General features: G+C 40.0%; 1 protein-coding gene across 1 annotated transcript in view; it reads right to left on the bottom strand.

The window, feature by feature from the left end:
* The window catches only part of LOC120514842 (regulator of G-protein signaling 8-like), a 91261-nt gene extending 67831 nt beyond the window's left edge, over positions 1–23430 (bottom strand). The window contains exon 1 of the mRNA XM_039735439.1: positions 23177–23430. The gene's annotated coding sequence lies outside the window, so the exon portion shown is untranslated. The remainder of the gene's footprint in view (positions 1–23176) is intronic.
* Between the last annotated feature and the right edge of the window lie 1418 nt (positions 23431–24848).

Here is a 24848-nt window from a genome sequence, read left to right as displayed (position 1 = left end):
CACTGATGTTTCCCCTAAAAATTCATTAGGAATAATAGCTTTAGGGCGGCACGGTGGCTCAGTGGGTAGCGCTGCTGCCTCGCAGTTAGGAGACCTGGGTTCACTTCCCGGGTCCTCCCTGCGTGGAGTTTGCATGTTCTCCCCGTGTCTGCGTGGGTTTCCTCCCAAAGGCATGCATGCTAGGTGCCTTTGCGTTTCTGAATTGTGCTTGGTGCGTGTGTGTGCCCTGCAGTGGGCTGGTGCCCTGCACGGAGTTTGTTTCCTGCAGACCCCCATGACCCTGTAGTTAGGATATAGCGGGTTGGATAATCGATGGATGGATGATAGCTTTAGACAAAAATGAGACACGAGATACAAATGAGGGAAAAGGAATCAAAAATGGAAAAGCATGTGATATTTTGTTAGATGTCTTTTTAGTCTTGTTTTAACCTCTTTCAGGACTCTGCATCTTTTACTTATTATTAAACTGATGCCTTTATCCAAGGTGAATTACAACATTTAAGATATGATCAGTTAGATCAGATCACATGAAGTGACTTTCTCGTGGCCACGTGGTGTCAGTAGTGGGATTTCAATGCACATCCTCGGAGTTTGAAGTTCAATGTCTTTACCACTATGCCTCACTGACTGCCTTTTCCTCTAGAATGAATTAATTAAAACAAATTAAATTCTTTCACTAGGATAGATTTACCTGAATTACATAGAATAATCTCTCAACTGAAACCCTCCACCTGCGTCCTTGACCCGATACCAACAAAGTTTTTCAAAGAAGTATCAAGCGTACTAATTGACAATATTCTTGACATAGTAAACTCGTCATTAGATACGGGGGTCTTTCCAGACTGTCTTAAGACTGCTGTAGTGAAACCCCTGCTCAAGAAAAATAATCTTGACCCCTCTGCTTTTGAAAATTTTAGACCCATCTCTAACCTGCCCTTCTTAAGTAAAATTCTAGAGAAGACAGTCATTATGCAGTTAAATGACCACCTCAATAAACATGCTATTCTTGATAAATTTCAGTCGGGTTTTAGAACAAATCACAGCACAGAAACTGCACTCGTTAAAGTAGTAAATGACTTGCGGATAAATGCAGACAGAGGCCATTTATCTGTTCTCATCCTCTTAGATCTGAGTGCTGCATTTGACACCATTGATCACAACATTCTTAGAAATCGCCTTAGTCAATGGGTGGGCCTCTCTGGCAGTGTCTTAAATTGGTTTGAATCCTACCTGGCAGGTAGAAAATTCTTTGTGAGTTGTGTTAGTCACATCTCAAAGACACATGATATCCGATATGGTGTTCCACAAGGCTCTATCCTGGGTCCGCTGCTCTTCTCAATCTACATGCTTCCGTTAGGTCAGATTATCTCAGGTTACAACGTGAGTTACCACAGCTACGCTGATGACACACAGTTGTACTTATCAATATCACCTGATGACTCCGACTCTCTCGAATTCACTAACACAATGTCTTACTGGTATTTCTGAATGGATGAATAGTAATTTTCTCAAACTAAATAAAGAGAAAACTGAAATTTTAGTAATTGGCAATAATGGATTCAATGAGGTTATCAGAAATAAACTTGATGCACTAGGATTAAAAGTTAAGATGGAAGTAAAAAAGTTAGGGGTAACCGTTGACTGTAATCTGAATTTTAAAGCGCATATTCATCAGACCACGAGGACAGCATTTTTTCACTTAAGAAACATAGCTAAAGTTAGACCTCTTATATCATTGAAAGATGCAGAGAAATTAATTCACGCTTTTGTTTTCAGTCGACTAGATTACTGTAACGCACTCCTCTCAGGACTACCCAAAAAAGACATAAATCACTTGCAACGAGTGCAGAATGCAGCTGCTAGAATCCTAACTAGGAAAAGAAAATCCGAACACATTTCTCCAGTTTTGATGTCACTACACTGGTTGACTGTGTCATTCAGGATTGATTTTAAAATACTGCTTATGGTTTATAAAGCCTTAAATAATCTGCTCCATCTTATATATCGGAATGTCTGACACCTTATATTCCAAATCGTAACCGCAGATCCTCAAATGAGTGTCTCCTTAGAATTCCAAAAGCTAAACCTAAAAGAAGTGGTGAGGCGGCCTTCTGCTGTTATGCACCTAAAATCTGGAATAGCCTGCCAATAGGAATTTGGCAGGCAAATATAGTAGAGCACTTTAAAACACTGCTGAAAACACATTACTTTAACATGGCCTTTTTATAACTTCACTTTAACTTAATACTGATACTCTGTATGTTCAATTCATCATAATAACTATTCATAGTGGCTGTAAAAACCGTACTGACCCCAACTCTCTCTTCTGTTTCTTTTTCCGGCCTGCGCCACCTCCACCTACTCAAAGCTTCATGATGCTCCAACATTGATGGACTGAAAGCCAGAAGTCTACATGACCATCATCATCATCAAGTCCTTCCATGAGAATCCTAAATCCAAAGAGGACTGTTTCATTTATGTTAGGTAGATTGCCCAGAGGGGACTGGGTGGTCTCGTGGTCTGGAATCCCTACAGATTTTATTTTTTTTCTCCAGCCTCTGGAGTTTTTTTTTTTTGTTTTATCTGTCCACCCTGGCCATTGGACCTTACTTATTCTATGTTAATTAATGTTGACTTATTTTTAATTTTTATTGTGTCTTCTATTTTTCTATTCTTCATTTTGTAAAGCACTTTGAGCTACATTTTGTTTGTATGAAAATGTGCTATATAAATAAATGTTGTTGTTGTTGTACAGTAGAATGAGTGTGATCTAATTGGAGCACAACAATATAAATTAGAGATACTAAGAGTATTATCCAGATGGAAGAACTATACTTTTGTAATCATAATAAATTGTTTATTACCACAAACAACTGTCCATTGTCATACACGTGCACATAGGAAGCAGCTAAAGGGCTCGAAAGAAGGTAATTTCATGCCAGTCCAGGGGTGGCACAGTGCATTAATCCTCTCTCTATTATCTCTGCATACCCAATATGGGGAATCCCGGCTGGGTGTGATGACGTCGCTTCCGTTTCCCGTCTAGATGACATAACTTCCGGTTCCCGTCCAGGTGATGTTACTTCCCCTGACCGACCTTAAAATCCCGCCAACTACCTTCAGTTAATCAGTTCTGACTCAGTCTGTACACAACTGTGCATCCTATTTTGATCTTTTAAGGCCAAGTATACGGGTGGCTGCCCCAAACCTTTTTTGTGTGTCAAGGCTGATTACGCTTCACCATATTATTACTTAGCACACAATACAAATACTTTCAACTTGTAAAAAACATGTCAAGACACTACTTGGAAAATCTGAGCTCATTGTGTGACTTTGCTGAAATTCAGGGGGAGACACTTGTGAGAATGCAAGGGTATCTTTGCGGTAATTTTTCCTTAAGAGGAAATTGTGAGAAGTATGAAACAAAAGAAAAAGTCTGCATTTTATTTCTTTCAGATCTCATTGTTGTCTAGGAAAAACCAAAAAGATATTAAGTAGATCTCTTTTTTGATTTTTTGTTCCCATAGAAAGTAGGCCGTCTGTGGCACCTGGTCGCTGGGATGGATACTAAGCCTTACCTCTACACTTATAATATTGAATAGTTTCTAAACTGTTTTGATAACTGTTGATTGGGAAGGGCCACGAGTGGTAGTAAGTGGTGATTTTAATAGTGTGGACAGTGTAATTGTATTGCTTTGAAAAGTCACAGTCAACCGAATATGATTTCTGAATTATTTTTAAAAGACACTAAGGTCCCTGCCATATCTCAGCCCTGAGAATTCTTGAGGTCTCCTCAATGCTTGCATTCAAAGAGCAGGGGCGGATCTGACGACACACTACTCTCATTTTTAAAAGTGCAACTACTTTGACATCACTCTCCATTTTCAGGAAATTAACAAAACATTCCACAGGGTCAATTTTTGCATATTGGCCAACTTTTAACATGAAATGAACTAAAGCTTTTCTTACTGATGAACTGCCTGCCAAAATTAAATTTGGAAAATGTATATAAACATGTCATTTTTTTGGCGAATCCTCTCTAAAAGCAAATGACAGCTCGGCTTCCTCCTGAAATCATCTGACGATTTCATGAGTCAAGTCTTCGTTTTAGACGGGCTGTCTGCTAAATGGGCTCATTTGGCAGTCACAGATACAAACTAATCCCTAGTGCATTTGTGTGAAGTACAGGCTGACATTTTCCTTTTACTTCTGCTTTTCAGAAATTACTTCTGATAGACTTCTCTACACCCAGCTGCTTCACCTGCCTCCATGTGCGCCTCCACGTGAGGCAGAAACACTAGCGCGCTCCTCCTGAGAAAGCTGCGTTGGATTACGTTAGACTTGAGAGATGCGACAACGGCTGGGGGAGTTGAATTCAATTTTAACTATTAAAGTGTATGTAATGATGCAAAGAAGTATGAAAAAAATGTTAAAAGACTACATTTTGAGAAAAAATATGACTTCATTTTGTATATCAAATTATTGCAAATGACATGAAAAGTACCGTGGAAATGAAAGCCACTAACTTCTTCTTTTGTCTGCTCCCATTTAGGGGTCTCCATGGCTGATCATCCATCTCCATCTACCCCTGTCTTTTACATCATTTTCTGCCACACCACCCGCCTTCAGGTAATCCATCACCATATCCATAAACCTCCTTCCTCGTTCCCTCTTGCCTGGCAGTTCCATTCTCAACACTCTATTCCCCATGTTCCCCTCATCTCTCCTTTTCACGTCCCCAGATCATCTCAATCTCGACCCTCTCACTTGGCCACCAAACTGTGTTGTCCCTCTAATACTCGCATTTCTAACCCCATCTGCCCTCGTTACTTGTAGCATCTTCAACTCCACCACTTCAAGCTCTGCCACCTGTCTTTTCGTCAAGGCCATTGTCTCCAAATCATACAACACAGCTGGTCTCTTTGTTAGGGATTTAATCAAGGACTTTGTTAAATGGTGCGACTCAAACCACTAACAACTGAACGCCAGCAAAACCAAGGAGCTGGTGGTGGATTTTAGGGGCCCAGGCCCCTCATGCACCCCGTGATCATCAGAGGTGACTGTGCAGAGGGTACAGACCTATAAATACCTGGGAGTGCAGCTGGATGATAAATTGGACTGGACTGCCAATACCGATGCTCTGTGTAAGAAAGGACAGAGCCGACTATACTTCTTCAGAAGGCTGGCATCCTTCAACATCTGCAATAAGATGCTGCAGATGTTCTACCAGACGGTTGTGGTGAGCGCCCTCTTCTACGTGGTGGTGTGCTGGGGAGGCAGCATAAAGAAGAGGGACACCTCACGCCTGGACAAACTGGTTAAGAAGGCAGGCTCTATTGTAGGAACGAAGTTGGACAGATTTGACATCCGTGGCACAGCGATGGGCGCTGAGCCGGCTCCTGACAATCATGAAGAATCCACTGCATCCACTGAACAGGATCATCTCCAGGCAGAGGAGTAGCTTCAGCGACAGACAGACTGCTGTCACCGTCCTGCTCCATTGACAGACTGAGGAGATCATTCCTCTCCCAAACTATGCAACTGTTCATTTCCACCCCAATGGAGGTAAACGTTAACATTATACAAAGTTATTGTCTGATATTCCTGTATTTTTATCACTCTTTAATGTAACAATATCAGTATGCTGCTGCTGGAGTATGTGAATTTCCCCTTGGGGTTAATAAAGTATCTATCTATCTATCTATCTATCTATCTATCTATCTATCTATCTATCTATCTATCTATCTATCTATTATGTAGCGCCTTTCATATCTATCTATCTATCTATCTATCTATCTATCTATCTATGTCTCAGTATCGTTTTCTAGACCTTCCCTAACATTAATTTCCTTTCTTTTTTTAGCTTGTGCTGGTTGCTTTTTAACTGGGGATCTATCAGGTCTTACTGTCCAATGGTCAATGTACCTGGGTGGCACTCGCCTTACCTAGCACTTCATCAAGATATTTTTGCTGAACTAGTCGGGCAGTTCCAAGTGCTCTGACTACAACGAGAATCACACAAATCTTTGCATTCCACGTGGATGAAATCTCAATCTCAAGGACTTTGTATTTGCTACGTTTTTCTATGTCTTTGACTGAGACATTTGCATCATCTGGAATGGTTATGTCAAGGAGCAGACATCACCTCTTGCTTCTGTGTTGGGGAATGATGTCCAGTTGGTTGGCTCCAATGGTACAATTGGTGTTCACAGTCATACCAGACATAATGACGGTGTTCTCGGTTTTGATGACCCTTTCAGAAGGTAATTATACCAATATGAGGCACTGCAAGGGCCAAGTTCACAAGGATTAACAGGTGCAGGTAACTAGCTATCTGATTATGTTTATGAGTTTGTTCTTTTTCTGCTAACTCTGAGTATCCACCAACATTATGAATGATGGCTGTTCTTGTTGCTGGCATATCCTGCAATTGCTAACAACATCCACTTTGAGAATATTCTTCTAGTGATAATGTTAAGTTAAGTGCTTGATCCTTGGTTGGACATGAGGAGATTCTCTGTTTGGCCCTTCAGCCCATAGCCTCGCAATCATCCAAAGGTCAGTTTAATGCCAACACAGTTGTTTGATGTCTATATGTAGAACTCACCATGGAATGGTTTCAACCTTATTTTTTTCTTTAATTAGTGAAGTATTCATCATTGTCTTTATGTTATTATTAATTAAATAGTGATTAAGGCTTTGGACCTCAAATCCTGAGGTTGTGGGTTTGAATTCTGCAACTGACATTGTGTGACCATGAATAAGTCACTTCTCCTGCCTCTGCTCCAATTAGAACCAATTGGAACCAATTGTATCTTAGATGTAGCAAGTCATCATGGACAAAGGTGTCAGCTAAATCAATAAATGTGAAATACTCTTGATGGCCTTGAAACTAGATTCCATTGTTTGGTGACAAGTTTCGGGCTTGAAGTATCACCACTTGATTTCTTCAGCAATTACGGCAAGAAAACATTTCCTCTTCTGTTTTTTGTGCCTAATTATGAGTCTGATATATTTATTGGTTCCAAGCTTGACGTATTTGCTGACAAGCACTTTCTTGTATGTTCTCTCCAGCTCAATGAGTCCAAGGCCACCACCTCTTCTGGTGATGCACATTGGGCATACGTCAGCTTTTGGGAACAGGACACCTTACTTAGTAGCTTTTTGATCTTCCCATACATCTCCTGCATTTTCAACTCTCTCCAGTTAATATATCCATCCATCCATTATCCAACCCGCTGAATCCGAACACAGGGTCACGGGGGTCTGCTGGAGCCAATCCCAGCCAACACAGGGCACAAGGCAGGAACCAATCATGGGCAGGGTGCCAACCCACCACAGCCAGTTAATACAGTACTGTGTAATTATTACTAGTATTATTATTGTTGTTGTTGTTTATCGCATTTAATTTAATTGGTTCTTATAGTGATCAATGCTGCTGGAGTAGAAACCTGGGGAGTCATTTAAAAAGCTTGCGTACGCACAAAAAGAGGCTGAAAATGTGCTTACGCAATTTCCCACAGAAACGTCATGATTTATAAAAGAAAGCTTAACTGTTGAATGTGTATATATTTACAGTCTCTGACTCATGTGTATGCAATATTTTAGACCAATGATCACGAAGGTAAATGTAGCCAAACCAGCTAAATGACGAATCATATGTATAATAATTCATATCACTGAGCCATAATGCGTGTTGATGTAACAAACATATTACACTTGTGGAGTATGGCCAGCTGTTCATCCCAGGCAATACCCCCAAGTTGCCAGGTGGAGCCCTCCCTGCAGTATGGAGATCCCCCGAAGACCAGCAGGGCATCATGGACATTGAAGTTTTTATACACAGCCCTGCTGGATACCATGGGGACCACTAGGAGATGCTGCAGGGAGGAACAATGGTTATTTGCCTTACGCCCCGGAAGTACATCCGAGTCACATGGACAAGGGGAATGACGTGCTTCCAGGGTGAAGAAAAGGACGTTTTAACTGACCCAGAAGTGATAAAGAATCACATGGACTGGGGATTGGGAACACTTCTGGGTCAGGGAATATAAAAGGACTGTGGCAGCTCCCAGATGGCGAGCTGAGCTGGGTGGAAGGGCGGCAACATGTCTGGGAGTGGAGGATTGTGTATTATTGTGATTATTGGTTTATTTAATGAGTATTGTGGAGGAGAGGGTGCTTTGTGCACTGTGCTGTATTAATAAAGTCTACTTTTGGACTTTTATATGGTGTCTGGCAACTTGGACAAGGGTTCAAGGGAGTGATAGTGCCCCCTATCTGTCACACACTTCAGAAATAACAAATGATGCAGAGAATGTTTTTTGATATCTGTTTTAGACGGCCAGTGCTACGTATTTGCACCGAAGAACTTTTTTTGGTTATTTGTCACTTTATATCGGCTACCTGTTTTCATGTCTAAGAGAACTGGCCAACAGGCCAGGAATACCTCAGCCAAGCTTCAGTCTGTCGTGCCCGCTGTGCTGGAAGCCATTAACCGACCGGCAGTCACTACTTTCAGTTTTCGTAGGTGTCAGTGCATAAGATGTTATTGCCAATGTAAAATGGCAATTTACAGCAGTGTCCGGTTCTAATAACATAAACGGAGCAATTCACTGCACTCATATTGAAATAAGAGCACATAGTGAGATTGAAGCTGCTTTTGTTAACTATAAACTGTTATATTCTGTTAATGCACATATAATTCAAGATGTTACTAGAAAGAAAACATGTCTCAGTCACCCAGGTCAAATTGTGATTCATTTATTTTGAGGCTAAGCAGTTTTGACAGACATTCGGCTGGCTTGTTGATAACCCTAATCCTAACGCTGTACTACACATTGTAACAGCAAGATGGTGGCGACAATCTGCTGGGAGAGTGGCACCCTAATCCTTTCCCTGACCCCCAGAACGCAGAGGAGAGGTGTTTTAATGCCGCCCATGAGCTTGTGTTTTCAGTTGTGGAGCACAGCCAGATACTCTTGAATGCAGATGGTGGGATCTTGACGTGTGAGGAGTGAGGCTGCCCTATCAGTTAGCGAAGTTTCACAGCATTGTGATTGCATATGTATGAGGCTGATTAGCATGCTCCATATATGGATGTTTCAAGGCTGTTCTCAATACGCATTCATATATGTATTGTCACACACGTGCGCATGAGAGACAGTCTAAGGGCTTAGTTGAGACTAAGACGCAGAGTCGGGGATTGATTTGTTTTGAACCTAGCTTTGTAAAACTTGACTTATTTGTATGGAGTGTTATTTGATTTTAATAAATCAATAAAATGGACCAAAAAAAAGAGAGGCTAAGACAAAGATTCAGGGGTTGATTTCTTGCACTAATGCCTTTTCTGCCTCCTCCAGAAGGAAAACCCACCTAGAACTCCTCCCACTTCCGGCACAAGAAAACACCCTCCTACAGACATTATTTCGCCCCGAAGATCCACCTCTTCCTGCCCTCTAACTATATAACCCGATCATTTCTTTCTTTAGATGTCTCTGTCAGGACTCTGTCCTTAATGATTACTGGCTGGAAATCTTTACTTTGCAGCAACGTTCCACTATAACGGGTGGACTCCCCGAAATTTTATCTTGTCTTTGTCCCTCTTTTACAGCATGCATATTTACAAGGCAATTGTGATTTATAAAGGGTAAATAGAGTAGAAATGTGCGTACACCAGGTTTTATAAATCTGATTTTTTTTTGCCTTACGCATTTTCCTGTTTTTTGGACTGTGCAATTTTTCACACTCAAATTAATGCAAAGTTTTATAAATGAGGCCTCAAATCCCTAAGGTAATGTATTGAAATAGAAGTTCATTAATTGAATGAAGTCTGTAATTATTGCTTTTATTTTTATTATTAATTGCAGCAGTACTCATAGTTACAGTATAGTAGCATGTTCCTACTGGTTTTAAACCTGAATTACAATACTATACATACATGCATTGGAACAAATAGACTCCAGAGTCTAAACAAGCAACACTGGACACAAGGCAGTAAATATTCCTGAACATGGCGCCAGTCTATTCCAGAGTATAACAGTAACAAAGTTTGTGCACATACAGTTACAAACCTTCTTAATCCAATACTCAGTTCACAGGCAGTCAGAGCTGTTTCCAGGAGCAAGAAACACCCGTGGGTGGGATATACCAGTCCATCACTCACATGCATGCCTTTGGGAATGTAAGAAAAACTGGAGTACCCAGAGAAAACTCTAGAGTTTACCCAGAGAGAACAACCAGACTCCTCATAGACAGTAACTGGGGGCAGGACTTGAGTCAAGGACACTGGATCAATGATGCAGCAGCATGATACCCCTTGTAAAATATAATGCATTATTATTATTATTATTATTATTATTATTATTATTATTATTATTATTATTATTATTATTATAATACCTTCCTCTTATCGCTCTGTGGTATGCTGGTGCATTTGCCAGAGGTCAACCAGGCCCCTAAGGCTTTGAATTCAGCTTGTTGTTCAGCTGAGGACTCGTCGAAGAATGCGGGCTGTGCCGAGGAGTGCCATCTTCTAGATCTCTTTCTCACTGACACTGCACTGGAGTTTGTCCAGCTGCTCTTGGAAACCGATCTTAATGGTTTCCAGTGCGTCTATGACTACTGGAGCCACTCTTGTCCTTCTGTTCCACATGAGTCTGACTTCAATCTCTAGATCTTTATATCTAACAATCTTCTCTGCCTCCTTGTCATCTTGGATTGTATTATTATTATTATTTTTATTATTATTATTATTATTATTATTATTATTATTATATATTTGCTTATAACATCAGTTCATGGCTGCTGAGGTGTCCATGTTGTAACCCAGTACTTTGGAGAGAATGTGAGAAGTTGAAATCAGAGGAATCTTCTGCTCATCTTAAGCTGTACTGTGTCCTAGCAGTTTTGGCAGATTCTTATTGAATCCTGTTGTTGCTATTATCAATAGTAGTACAGTAGTAGTAGTAGGCTCTGACGCAGCCAGAAAATGTTTTTTCTTTACAGATTTTACATTTTCTTTTTCCTTGAAAGGCACTTTGATATTTTGAGATATTTTATATATATTTTTAAGATTTAGCCCTTTCAGGTTTGTATAGGCCAGGACAGACCATAACAGCTGGGGTTAAGCCTTTTAGGGGTAAAGCAGAGGCCTGGCCTGGCTTCTGGAGCCTTTAGAAGGCCTCACACCATTTCTCACTGTGGCCCTGGCTCCAAACTATCTATCTATCTATCTATCTATCTATCTATCTATCTATCTATCTATCTATCTATCTATCTATCTTCTTTTTTTAGCTTGTGCTGGTTGCTTTTAACTGGGGATCTATCAGATCTTATTGTCCAATGGTCAGTCTACCTGGGTGGCACTCGCCTTACCTAGCACTTCATGAAGATATTTTTGCTGAACTAGTCGGGCAGTTCCAAGTGCTCTGACTACAACGAGAATCACACAAATCTTTGGATTCCACATGGATGAAATCTCAATCTCAAGGACTTTGTATTTGCTACACCATTTCTCACTGTGGCCCTGGCTCCAAACTCTATCTATCTATCTATCTATCTATCTATCTATCTATCTATCTATCTATCTATCTATCTATCTATCTATCTTTCTATCTATCTAAAAAAAAAATCAGCAAATCAGACAGCTCCACAATGCCATGCTATTCCCACTTCCAATTATGTCAAACCTGTCATAACTTAACCCCTGGCCCCAGAACTGAAGTGGATGTCAGCATGAAACACGACTCCTCACTAAGAACTCAAGGCCTGCTCTTACCCCAGCTTCGACTGCGCACAGAGTGCCATCAGCTCATCCTCTATGTGCACATCCACTTGCCGAGTGCTTTTTGTATAAGAAGAAAACTGATACTGCAGAAAGTAGGGAATGACTAATATGAATGGACTATAAATACATCATATCATTTACTACTGAATTTTTAGATTTTACATTTGACCTTTCTTACATTTTACATTTTAAGGTTGTCATTTATATTTGACCTTTCTGATTTACATCTTATATTTGCTTTTTAGATCTGACTATTTACACCTATAAATTATCAATAACCTTTAAGTATCACATTTAGAATGTAATTTGTACAGAACTCATGCAACACTCATTGTCATGCCACATATCATTTCTACATGGTTTGAATGAAATGTATGCAAATTTCCTTAAATGAAAGCCTGCAATGTGCACTTTAATCACTTCTGATTTGTCATTGTAACTGTTGAGTAGAGGGGTAAATCAATGAAAAAATGTGTCTTTGTCCGATACATTATGGAGGGCTTTATATAAGTAGGGGTGGATCTACTATGAAACTAATGAAGCTTAAGCTTCAGGGCTCCTAATTCCAGAGGGGCTCCAGAAGTGAGTTTAGTCCACATTGCTTAAAAATTTTGGGTGTCTACTATATTAGAAGAGTTTTTAAAAAATAATAATATTGGTTATACAGTGTAATCGGTACAGCAATTTTAATCAAAATCTGAGATGCAGTACTTACATTTAAAAAAAAATTGTCGGGGGGAAAACCCCATTACAGAAGATAACAACGGTTATCCAGACCTCGTTGCTGGTTGCAAGGTGGCCACCATAACGGTTCAAGCCTCAGGGCCCCAAAATGTAGCTCCACCACTGTATATAAGGAAGACATTTCCCATATAAGCTGGATATTTGGCAGATAAGTGAGACATTTGCTATAAAAGCAGTGTATTTTACATACTGTACAATTGTGACATTAATAATTAAGCTGGGTATTTACCATATAAGCAATATTCAGCAATAATCAGTTGAATAGTTAACATTTAAGACAGATATTTAATTGACACTTAAGTTGGACTTTTATCATTTAAATTGGACATGGGTATTATAAGCCAAAATGTTTACAGTCAAGCTGAATATTTAAGCTGAATATTTGACATATAAAGTGAAAGCATTTAAGGTGGACAGGTGCAATAAGAAGACAGAATTTTTCCATATACGTTGCAAATCTGACATCACTGAAGTGCGTTTAGTATTGAGAAAAGTGCTATATAAATGTAAAGAATTATTATTATTATTATTATTAAAGCTGGTTATTTGTGTGGTGTAGTGTTTACGTTTTGCACCTTAAGCCCTGAGATTGTGGGTTCAAATGCCACTACTGATACATGGTGACCCTGAGCAAGTCACTGCCCGTATTCCTATTGGAAAAACAAAATAAATGGAACCAATTATATCTCAAATGTTGTAAGTTGCCTTGGATACAGATGTCAGCCAAATAATAAAGGGATTTCCATAGGAGATAACATCTTAACAGAAGCATTCTTCTCTTCTTTTTCACCTAAAACCAATCTTATTTAGACTCATGGAACTGGCCAGAGGTGCAGCACTGTGACCGAGTGACCAAAGAATGGGACTGGAGAGCACCAGGGCTGCAACTGGATGTATGGAGGTAATGCCTTCTCCTCTGTTACCCTCACAAATCACCTGTCCATCACGATGAATGACTTGATCTCCAACCCAGAAGTCCCGCCTCCTCTACATAAGATGCCACAAAGCCGGACATCGACATTCATTCTTGGATCTGCATCTATGTAAGTGACATCACTGCAACCAGAAACTCCGACTGTAGAAGTCACAATGACCTTTTCTCCTGTTTTCTTTTGGCCTGGCCAGCCAATCATTAAACAGCATTCACTATAAAATACCCCACCTTCTTTAACTGACTTTTTTTACTCTGTTTACACCATATACAACAGAAATGATGATTATTTAAAGTGGATATTTGACTTATAAATTGTGCCTTGTTGCTGAGACATTTGTTGCATGAGTTGGATTTTTGACCTTTAAGTGAGACATTGACCATATAAACCAGATATATGACATAAAAGGAACATGCTAACTATTTAATCTGACTGACTGACATATAAATAAGAGATTTACCATTTGCACTCGATATTTGGTCATATATGAAATTAAAGATAGTTATTTCCTATATACTCTGGACATTTGAGATATACACTTGGCATATGTTATGTAACCTGGACATTTGTCATTTATTCTACATGTACGCCACATAACTATGACATTTCACATACTTTTAAAATCTGCAAACTTGCACATCAAAGAAGAGCAGTTTTACATGCTACATCCACGTAATGTAGAAAAATGATACAAAAAAAGAAAAAAAACCAGCAGTGTTTTAAAAATGGCACCCCATTGGCTAATGCTTTAGCATACAAGCAGGCAGAGAGAACAAACGTGGAACTGAAAACACAATAAAACACAAAGAATGACAAGGAAAATCCTGCAAACATTTTAAAAAAGCATTGATTCATTAACCTTACCCACCAAGCAATACATTTTTAAATAAAGAGAAATGGAAAATGTGGGTCTTTTTTATGCTTTTGAATAAGAAATCAAAGCCTCTGTTTTGATGTCACCAGATAAAGTCTTGTTTATACTAAAGTCTTAGTAATTAAAGCCCAATGAAGAGCCTTACATACATTCATATCCACCTTAATAAAAGGATATGTCTGTGTGTCTGGCCAGTTGCTATATCTCTGTCATTCCAGCAGATGGTGCATCACAAACATTAACACTACTTTTATAAATCCCAAACCAAATGGCATATTACAGAGACATATGCATTGCATTTGTCATTCCAACAGTTGGTACATCATTAAGAGAGACATACTGTATGTATTGCATTTGTTATTCCAAACAGATGGCGCATCACAAACATTAACACTTTTTTACGAATCCCATACCAAATGGCATACAACAGAGACATATGCATTGTATTTGTCACTCCAACAGAAGGTGCATACAAGCATCCACACTGCTTTCATAAATCCCAGACCAAATGGCATATAACAAAGACATATACATTCCATTTGTCATTCCAACCGAAGGTGTATACAAGCATTAACACTGCTTTAATGAATCCCATACAACATGGCTTATGACCGAGACATATGCATTGCATTTCTCATTCCAGCAGATGCCGAATCACAAACATTAACACCGCTTTTACGAATCCCATACCAAATGGCATACAACAGACACATATGCATTGTGTTTGTCATTCCAACAGATGGCGCATCACAAACGTTTGTAATTTTAATACTACAAATATTTGTGATCCATTTGAGGGAATGAATAAAGCAATGTGTTTTAAATACACTATATTTAGTTACAATATTATCAAATATATTCCAATAGATGGTGCAGTGCAGACATTAACCTTGGTGTTCAATTACTTTTATATCTTAGAATAGCACAGCTAGTTATTGAAACAATAAAAATCTTGAGCAAGAGATAAGCTCCTATCTCAATTTTATAAGCAAGTACCAACACAATGTTTCATTAGTTAAACATTTTGGTATCACCTGACAGTTATCACTTTCTTGTTTATAATTATTTTTACAATTGCAGTGCTGAAAGTCACATTTTAGGCTGTGGATGGTCAGTTACACTAGATGGTGACTAATACTGGTGTCACATTGCATGATTTCTAACTAGAGGGGATGACAAACTTAACGACTTTGGTTGTTGATTTTGTTGCCTGAAAATTTCAGATTAGATAACCAGAAACCACAGGGGATGACAAATTACAAGACTCCATGACAACTTTCCAATACAGTTTCACTTTTCCAAAGTATCACAAGCACACAGTTTTCTTGATAGTCGATAACATTTTGCCTCACAGAGCTGGTGCTACAGTCAGTGCTCTGGTGAGCTTCATAAATCCCCTGGCAGACCTGGCAGCTTCACATTTTAAAAAACACAAACATAAGAAGGGGGTTTAGTTGATAAAATAAACCAGCGCACCTTCCCATTGTGTCCATTGTTTCCATATTTTTTTTTTGATGTAATACTTCCAGTTCAAGTGAGACACTTAGCAGGACTAAACAAGTCCATGGTGGAGATTGGACTGGCAACCATGGGGATTTTATTGTTGTAGTTGTAGCTGCTGGTAGGCAAGGCAGGATCAAGCATGAGCCAAATGTGCACCAAAAGAAATCCCTCGGTCCATAAAAGTGCATTTTAAAAAGCCAACAGTCAACACAAGAGAAGAGAAATGTTGTTACACACGCAGAAGAAAAGGCTTAAAAGGAAAAAATGTTTCTTCTTTAAAAGTAACTTTTTCTTGTTAAATTTCAGTTGAATTCTATACCTAAAGATGAGTTCTTTTTCTACGCTTTACTTCACCTTCAGTATGTTGTAAATGTATGGCGATGCATGTTCAATAGAGCACGTCAAGTTACATACGAGTGGGCACATTAAAGCCCGGTTTGAAACCGTGTGCCCTCCATGCCTTGCTTACAGCAAGGCTGGTCACTCTCTTTGTAGTCAGAGAGACAAGAAACAGTTAGAAGATACCATTTCAATTCATCTTGTGGGGGTTGTAAGAACCTGCACTAATTTATAGGCAAACATTTAACATACTGTAACTAAGAAAATACTTCTATCAACTTAACATAACCTAAATAAGTAGCAAATGGCTCTTACCGTAGTCTTTACTGTCAGCATTGTCATCAGGGTTTTTTATTTTTTAATGGTCTGGTGTTATCATTTCTGCCTTTAGAGCACCGGAAGGATAACTGGCTATCTGAGGATCAGCATGTTAGTACTGAGGAACACGTTGTGTTTTTATCAATTCAATGCACTCACTCAGACAGCAGATTGCGGACCATAAACTATTTGATATGGCATCAGTAAATAGCTGGAGGATCAGCTTTGAGCAACTCAACGGTTCTTGAGGATGATCCGCCAATTAGCTGTGAACCACCAGTCTCACTGAGATTGCACAGGTGGTGAACCAGCTGAGGGGAGGGAAAGGCTGCAGGGATCTGTGGTATGCGGGGTGAACTTCAGGCTGGTGGTAAGGCTGTCCTCCTGGCATTGCAAGCAATCTTTGCTTCCATTTGGGAGACTGGCATCATCCCAACTGACTGGAAAAGGGGACTTGTTGTCCCTATCTGGAAAGGGGACAATCGAGTGCATCCTGGCACTGAGGGTTCTAATGGAGCGCAATTGCGAAAATCAGCAGTTTCTTTGCAGCCTTTGTTGATTTTCGCAAAGCGTTCAACTCAGTTGATCGAGCTGCCCTATGGGACATCCTGAGTATTCTCAGGATCCCCTCGAGGTTGCTGGATATCATGGCCGACCTGTACACTTGTACTATGACTGCTGTGCAGAGTTGAGGCAGGACCTCTGCATATTTCCTACTTGATTCTGGTGTTCGTCATGGGTGTGTTCTGCTCCTACTCTGCTCAATGCTTGTATGGACTGGGTGTTGGGCAAGGTCGTGGGGTCCAGCGGCTGTGGGGCATCTGTTGGTGAAGAAAGATTCACAAATCTTGATTTTGCTGACGATGCTGTGATCTTCGCAGAGTCAATGGAGGCTCTGATCAGGGCACTTGAGAGACTGAGTGAGTAGTCTGAGTATCTGGGATTGCGAGTGTCCTGGATAAAAACCAAGATCCAGGCCTTTAATGACCTCTTGGGCACAGCCATCAGCAGTGTGTCTGTTTGCGGAGAGAGTGTCAACCTCGTCGAGAGGTTTACTTACCTTGGCAGTGACATTCATGTCTCTGATGACTCTTCCTATGAAGTCAGTAGATGGATTGGGAGAGCATAGGGGGGGGGTCTGAGGTCACTGGAAAGGGGTGTGTGTCACTCCCGATATCACTTCAAAAGGACGAAGGTCCAAGTCTTTAGAGTCCTGGTGATTCCTGTCTTGCTATATGGTTTTGAGACATGGACGCTATCCAGTGACCTGATACGAAGACTGGACTCCTTTGTAGTGATGGGTCATTCTTGAACGATTCATTCATTTTGAACGAATCTTTAATGTGACTCTGGAAGAACAAGTCGTCTCGTGGGAGTGATGCATTCAGTCGCACATGCGCATTTGCGCAACTTCCTATAGTTTCTTTATTGGAATTGATTCACCTGTTTCGAGTCTTCAGGTTTTTCGAGTCATTCGTTCATCACGTGACAGCCCCATAAGCTTAACCAACTCAGTCTGAGCCGGAAACAGAATTGAACGAAATGACTCGAAAAAAGATTTGTTCATTTTTCTGAACGAGACTCAAATGTCCGAGTCAGTAAAATGATCCGAACTTCCCATCACTACTCCTTTGGTACTGTGTCTCTCCAGAAAATCCTTGGGTACCGTTGGTTTGACTTCGTGTTGCTCATGGAGTCCCGAATGAAGCACATGACCTGCATTGTGAGGGAGCGTCAGTTACGGCACTACGGCCATGTGGCGCGTTTCCCCGAGGGTGATCCAGCTCGTAAGATCCTCATTGTTGGAGACTCGAGTGGCTGGACAAGGCCAAAGGGTTGCGGCAGATAGAGAGTCATTTCTGGAGGGTGGAACTGGACCACATGTCTGCCTGGGGGGTTGCAAACCGACATCCCGAGTTGTTTCGTTGTGTGGTGGGTGTGGCAACGCACTGTACCAGTGCAGGCTCCCCAACTTGACTTGACTTGATCAGTGAATAGGGTCCCTTTTTTCCTACAAACTGGAAATTGAACTAACAATGACAAACATGACAGTCCAGTAAAATATTTGTGTGCAGACATGAACACATTTGTCGCTCTCCTTACAGCTCCTGAAAAGTGATGACATGAAACGGCATTGTCCCCTGTAGCCCTGCCTGCCTTTGACATGTCCTCGTGTAAAAACAATCCAAGTATGAAAAGAGATTGTTCTATAAAGATATTCTAAAATGGCCTGGGCACATTTGTTGGGACCCCTAGAAAAGATCCTAAATACTTGGATTGAAATGATTTTCCAAACTATTCATTTGAATTCGTATCACGAATGACTCCAATCGTTTAATCAGTCATTCAGCCGATTTAAATGCAGAAAAGTCATCACTCTGCTGTTTGGTGTCATCGTGTGCCCCAAACTGAATAAAGGAAAGGGCTGTCTGAGGGGATTCAGAAAGAAATAATAGACAAGCATGTGAAAGGCAACGGCTAGAAGGCCATCATCTCCAAGCAGCTTGATGTTCCTGTGAAGACAGTTGCAAATATTATGAAGAAGTTTAAGGTCCATGGGAGTGTAGCCAACCTCCCTGGATGCGGCCAGAAGAGAAAAATCAACCCCAGAATGGGGAGATGGAGAGTGAGAATGGAGACAAAAATTCAAAGATAACTTCCAAAAGTGATACAAGATGAACTCCATCGGTGTCTGATTGCACCATCTGTTGCTTTTTGAGGGACTCAATGGAAGAAGTCCTTGGAGAACTACAACTAAAAAGCCAGACTGGAGTTCACTAAATGCCTGTTGATGAGCCACAATGCTTCTGGGAGAATGTCCTATGGACAAATGAGACCAAACTGGAGCTTTTTGGCCAGTTACATCAGCTCTGTGTCCACACGTGAAAAAAAATGAAGCTTTCAAAGAAAAGAACAGCATAGCTACTGTGAAACATGGAGAAGGCTCGCTTATGTTTTGGGGCTGCTTTGCTGCGCCTGTCACGGAGCGCCTTGTAGCGTCATGTGAGGAACTCTCAAATGCGACAACACCTTAACAGAGCCATCATTCTCTTTTTTTTCCACCCCAAATCAATTCTGTTTGGACTCATAGAACTGGCCAGCAGTGCCGCAGGGTAGTTTACCGACCAAGGAAAGGGACTGGAGAGCACATGTTTGCTGTTTCAGATCCAACCAGTGGCTGCCAGTGTCATCTCGAGCGACTTACTGAGCTCAGCTGTGATCTTGTTAGTTATAAATTCCTTTAGATAAAAGTTTCTGTTAAGTACAATTTAAACACACTTAAATGCAAATCTTTACTACATGGAAGCCTTGTAACAGCTGTAAGCTCAACATCTGGCCAAATCTCTTTAGAGACTCCATTTCCCTGCTGCACTCAACTGCAATTCAAATGGAAGGAATGTCACGAAGAATAACAAAAACACACACACGCACACTTCTCACAGGAGCTTAGGTCATTCTACCATAGTCAGCCATAATTTTATTCAAAGAATAATCACTGAGGCATTTTAATAGAGAATTGTAATTCCTAATTACAGCACACATCGGCATTTAAAATTTGGGAGAAAGAAGGCATGTTATTCACAAGAAAAATGTAGTGAAACCATTAAATCTGAATCACCCACTGTCAACTGGGATTATGCAACTGTAATAGGAAATGCACAGCAGTCAGATTAAAATGTGCTCCCATAAAGCTGCTCAAAACATAAATCATTTACAAAATTCAGCAAATCCTGGACGGGCATAATCACTGAACTGCTAACAGATTAAAAATAGAATGACACTCTGCTGAAATGATGGCACAGCATGCCTGGTACTTATAAGAGGAACTTTAATACCCATCAATCGACAGGCACTCATTAGATCAATCAAACAATTAGTCCATCAAGGAGTTTATTAAGGAGTGCCTTTCATTGTGAGTGCTGTCTGAATGTGCTTTAATCAGGCCAAGGAGAAGGACAAGGGGAAGGACACCAGACTGATACCGCTGGAAATGTAACTTTTATTATTCTATTATTATAAATATTATTATCATCATCATTATTATTATTATCCATCTGGCCAATAAATTAAAGAACCCTCTCAAACTATGGGTTGAAGCTTCTTATGCTCTATTAGTACTATTATTAAAATTACTTTTATTATTGGCATATTATCATTCATTCAGCTAATATATCTGTCCAATGACCTGTAAATTATTATTATTATCCATCCATCCATTGTCCAACCCGCTATATCCTAACTACAGGGTCACAGGGGTCTGCTGGAGCTAATCAGAGCCAACACAGAGCCTAAGGCAGGAAACAAACCCTAGGCAGGGCGCCAGCCCACCGCAGGGCACACACACACACGCACACAATAGGGACAATTTAGTATCGCCAATGCACCTAATCTGCATGTCTTTGGACTGTGGGAGGAAACCCACACAGACACAGGGAGAACATGCAAACTCCATGCAGGGGGGATGCGGGAAGCAAACCCGGGTCTCCTAACTGAGAGGCATTAGAGCTACCCACTGCGCCACTGTGCCGCCCATTTATTATTATTATTATTATTTACACTCTGCTTATCTCAAAAAAGGTCATGACAGAAACAAGCAAAGCTGGGGTGAGCAGGTCACCCTACAGTCAGCAGATTTTGCCAGCATCCCTGAGAAAATCTCCTAAGCTTTGAGGCTGTTTGAGAAAGATAACGATGATGATGAGGATGATAATGATGATGATAATGATTATTAGTATCCATCCATCCATTTCTTTGTTCATTCAGTTAATAATCAATGGACCCCTGCCCCAAGGATGATGATGATGATGATGATGATGATGATGATGATGATGATGATGATGGATTTATTTATTTATTTTAATTTTCACTCTAGTAACATGTAAAGCTGAGGTGAGCAGGTCAGCCTATACTCAACCAGTCAGCAGCTTCTGCCCGTGTCCATGGTAAAATCTCTCCAACCTTTGGAGAAAGATTATTATTATTATTATTATTATTATTATTATTATTATTATCCATCCATTCTTTCATTCATTCATTCATTCATTCATTCATTCATTCATCCATCTCTTTGTTCATTCAGTTAAAGAACATTTTCAATAGACCACTGCCCGAAGGATGATGATGGTGATTATTATTTTTATTTATTTATTGATTTTTATTTATTTTAATTTTCACTCTAGTAACATGTAAAGCTGAGGTGAGCAGGTCAGCCTATACTCATCCAGTCAGCAGCCTCTGCCAATGTCCATGGGAAAATCTCTCCAACCATTGGAGAAATAATAATAATATTATTATTATTATTATTATTATTATTATTATTATTATTATTATTATTATTATTATTATTATGTATCCATCTATTCATTCACTCACTTAATGAACATTTTCAATGCACCAAACCTCAAGACCTGTAAATTATTATTTTTTATTTTTTTTTATTGTCACCCTGCTTTCCCTGATGAAGGTCATGGTAGAAACATGCAATGCTGGGATGGCCAGGTCAGTTTATGTCCCTTAGAAATTTGCATATGTTATTAGGTCATCTGTGTCAGATTATTTTTATTATTCATCTTTCCATTTTTTAATTTACAGTATGTGTTTGATAGGCTACAGCTGCTATTATTATTGTTTTCCACCTACCCGTCCTTCCATTCTTCCCTTCATTCATTTTGTAGCCTAAAGATTCTTTTAATTACGTAGGCTAAAAGCAAAGCTGGAAAACCAGAAGTACTATATGGAGTTTAAAAGTAGGAATTTGGCTTTCCATCGTCCCCATGAGAGGATTAGTGTGGGCGTAGAAGTGAGAATGCCCTGCAATGGACTCACACCCTGGCCGGGGCAGAATCCTGTCTCAGTGTCACTGGGAAATCTTCAATGACTCCAACAACAGCGAAAACAACACATTTATTTCTATACCACATTTTCACACAAAACACGTAGCTCAAAGTGCTTTAAAGAAACAAAATACAGTTTCAAAGAATGAATACATTTATTATTATTACAGTACCTGATTAATAGGTTCCAGCTCTCTAAGACCCTGAAATAATTATTTGTGTTAGTATGAAAAATGCTGTTCATTCCTCCATTCATCCTTTCAGTCTTTACTGATCTTGTTCTAATAGTTCTTGCTCCCCATGACCCTCATTATCCATAAAATAACAATAAGAATAGTAATAATGCTTTCTACCAACTCTTCAATCCATTCATCAACTGTGCCCGTTTATTGGGGTCCACCTTCCAGTGACTGTAGAGACAGTGTTATTATTAATCCTTTCTTTTTCTCCTCTCATTCCTTTAGTGAAAGAGTTCAATCAGGTTGCGCTCCTCGTGATGCTGAAAGTATTATTATTGTTGCTGTCATTTATTTATTTTTTCAAGATTTCTAAGCATTTCTTGACCACTTGATCCCCTGTCCACCTCATAAACTTGCAGCTAACTGACAGATAAACTAGCCGAGCTGTGTGTTCTTGCGACCCGTGGCAGCCTTAAGTGCATTTCATGCACCGCTTCTATAAACTTCACTAAAGCAGCCCATTTGTTAAAAGTGCAGGAGATGCTCAGCATGAACTCTGATTCCTAAATTATAGAGAAACCTTGTAACTGTATTAGCAACAGCCCCGCCATCCCCACAGCGGCTCTTACGTAAGGCTTCATACAGTTAATATGTTTAAAACTTACCTTGTGAGCACCTCCAAGTGAGAAGATGGGAGCCTTTGAATGGTCGTCTGTGTGGCTGGAGACCTGGCACAGCACTTCAAGCCTTTGAGGGTGATCTTCTGTAATCTGTTGATACATCTGAGGCTGTGATGGTAGCCTGTCTCCTCTAGATATCTTCAGTACTCTAAGAATAGCAACAGCTATTTGTGTTTGCAGAGAGAAGGGGAGAGAGACTCAAGTGAAATGGCACAGGCTCTCAGGCGTACTGTACACAGCAGAGGGGGCTTACATTAGCGTATCACATTCTTCGCCCGTGCCGCGTATTTATTCATGCATATTTTTTTTTAATATTCATAAAAATGCTTTCCCTCTGAGGCACCCTAATTATTTCTGCATTCTGCATAAAGCTGGAAAAAATGCAAGAGTGGTTATTAAATTGAATTCATTTGTATTATTATTGCAAAGCAGATTGAGGACAGCTTATATTTTAGTACAAAGCCTTTTTTTTGGTAAATGTATATATAAATTGATTTTTAAAGCCTTATTGCAGAATGTTTTTGTTTTGATGGAGCAAACCTGCCTCACTTTTGAGTTCATGGGAGCTGCAGCCTAACTCAGCAATACTGTGCAAAAGGACAGTAACCAACCCTGGGTGCAAATGTCAGCTAATAACAGTATTCATTAAAAAAAAAAAAAAAAACTGTAAAAATAAGAACACTTTGCCTAAATGGAATCCAGAACCTGTCCATCCAGCCTTTTTCTGTGGCTCACTTTTTCAGGGTCATTGAGACCCTAAGCCTTACCTTGCCATATTGGGCAGGAACCAAATCTAAATGGGATTCCTTGCACAGTAATGCATGCTTTCTACGATCATTCCTTGCTCTAAGGTTACTAAATCCACTGCAGTTTTAGGCCAAGCTCATTATTCGCTGCAGTGACTTCTGTAATAAAACCTGAATAATAATTAACCCAAGCTCAACGACCAGTTAACAAAGCTCACATTCAATAGCTGGGGAATGACTGGAATCTTCAGTACTATAAACAGACAGAGCAGGGGCTGGCACATCAGCTCTGGAGTGCCTTGTGGTGACAGGATTTCAGTGAAATCAATCAATTAACATAACATAATATCTGAGGTCAATGGAAGGAACTGCAGGTCCACAAGTTGAAATGTTGGGGTGCCAACCTGGTTGTCCCCATTTAAATCGATACAAATGAGCAAACTAAAGGTGCACTTGATGGCACCTAAACAGGTGAAAATCAGGGTCCTTAATTCAGGGACCTTTCTTGAGTAAATTCTCAAGCGGGAAGGAGCTCTGTCTTGTGATACGTTCTCATAACAAGTGACACCGCGGTTCTGAGAACCATGGGATATGTTCCCGAGTGACCAGAAGAGGTCCATTACCCTCAATAGGCAACTTCCGGGTACTGTGAAGGGAATTAAAGAAGATAAGGTTACCACCAGCACCCCTCTCAATCTCAATCACAGAAGAGCCCCGAGGATGAACCTCTGATGCACATGTGTGACAATATAATACATTTTCAAACTTGCCTAATCCAGTTCAGGGTTTTTACGGCCAAGCTACTTTGGAAGAAGGGTGAAAATCAAACCCATTGTTAGGAGCAACTCAACATAAAAGAGACGTTCAAAAAGTTTCCGCACTTTTTTTTTAACTCTGTTTCTTAAGAAATT

This window comes from Polypterus senegalus, chromosome 14 (genome assembly GCF_016835505.1).
Source record: "Polypterus senegalus isolate Bchr_013 chromosome 14, ASM1683550v1, whole genome shotgun sequence".
Lineage (NCBI taxonomy): Eukaryota > Metazoa > Chordata > Cladistia > Polypteriformes > Polypteridae > Polypterus > Polypterus senegalus.
Note: the sequence above shows the minus strand (reverse complement) of the source record. Positions and strands in the feature narration are given on the sequence as shown.